The 1,541-nt window shown below is 42.3% G+C and overlaps 1 non-coding gene across 1 annotated transcript; it reads left to right on the top strand.

The window, feature by feature from the left end:
• The first annotated feature begins 482 nt into the window (after positions 1 to 482).
• TRNAP-UGG lies at positions 483 to 557 on the top strand. The gene has a single exon. It is a non-coding gene; the product is annotated as a tRNA-Pro (tRNA).
• The last annotated feature ends 984 nt before the right edge of the window (positions 558 to 1,541 follow it).

The raw sequence follows: 1,541 nt of genomic DNA, 5'->3' as shown, positions 1-1,541 counted from the left end.
CGTCTGACTCCTCCAAAATTCTGTTAGGATCGGCTGGCTCATCCTCATCATCCGAAAAGAAAACAGAGACAAAACAGATTTGTTTTAATGACATATCTAATCAGACTTAAATTGGTTAGGGATTTCAGCAATCCAGATCTGGGTAAACTACATAAAATTGAGGATTTCCTTCGAAACGAAAGAGAAAAGGCAGTCGGTGGATGACAGAAGATCGTTTTATGAAAAAAAGACATACATTTGCCATGGAAGTTCGTGAAAGAATGCGGATTTCTTTTGATGAAAACCCTTGTTCCGCTCTCGCTCGCCAAGTGGGTTCCAATGCTGCGCTGCGGAGGAAGGGGGTAGGATGGGAAAATGGGGCAGCTCAGTTAGCTCTCTATTCTTCAGTTACCGGGGTAAACAATCAATCGGGCAATCAGTTTGCTTCAAAAGTATTCTATACTGGGTCTGGCCTTCTCTGCACCCTTACAAACCTGATCGACCGAGGTGTAGCGCAGTCTGGTCAGCGCATCTGTTTTGGGTACAGAGGGCCATAGGTTCGAATCCTGTCACCTTGATGTGAATGACTCAAACGGCAACAGGGTCGAAGGTAATGACCAGTTAGTATCTCTGATACAGGGTTACTTTGAGGGACTGTGCACCTCAGAAGTCCTAGCTCCAATCCAGGGCAGTTGATAAGTGAGGTTCTCCGGTCGAATGCAAATAAGCCGGAGCGTATCTCTTGTTTCGAGGAAGAAAAAAACATCCTGGTTTCAATAGATCTTGATTCAATGGAGCCGAAAGTAAAGCATCGGTAGTGAGGCTTTCCTCCATGAGGAATTAATCCTTTGGTCGTCAATGGGAACTAACTTTAAGACGAGAGCCAATGTGTCCATACTTCCGGCTGAATTGTTGCTTTCTAGTGGCCGACCATCCTTTCCAGACCTTCTCTAGAGCTCTTCAATCCTTCCTCCTAAGATCCAGGCTAACTTTTTCCAGCAATGGAATGACTTACTTGGCCCATGCGAGTCGATTTCAAGATGTAAACTTTGACTATCTTTCTCTTCTTACCTGAATTTCGAATCATTGTGTCCACTTTGGGAAAGAGAAATTCAATGTATCAAATCAAATAGATTAAAGCAATAAGACCTTTATTTGATAGAAATTCATTATTCTAAATTCATTACTTTGGTACGTAAAATACGATTTTCTACTTTTCCATTTTCCTTCTTGTTTATCAATCACCAATCAAGACAAACTGGGCGCTACGGTGAGACGTGAAAACACCACTCCACTAGTTTGCTGCTGCCAAGGAACAATTAGAACTTCCATGGTGACCCGGCTAGTTTAGAAGGAAAAGGACACCATGGGCTATTCGGCCTCACTTGTCAGAGACTGAACTACCGCTCGCTTACTTGCTGATCAAGGAGGTCATTTCAACTTACTCTAAGCATAGAAGGAAGAAGATTGAAAAACTAACAAACAAATTGTCTGCAGCCCCTATCCTATTTTTAAAGTAATTTTAGCATTCGAAATTATTTTCTTTCGCAAGAGCACTCAAA

This window comes from Lolium rigidum, chromosome 3 (assembly GCF_022539505.1).
Source record: "Lolium rigidum isolate FL_2022 chromosome 3, APGP_CSIRO_Lrig_0.1, whole genome shotgun sequence".
In the NCBI taxonomy this organism is placed as follows: Eukaryota; Viridiplantae; Streptophyta; class Magnoliopsida; order Poales; family Poaceae; genus Lolium; species Lolium rigidum.
Note: the sequence above shows the minus strand (reverse complement) of the source record. Positions and strands in the feature narration are given on the sequence as shown.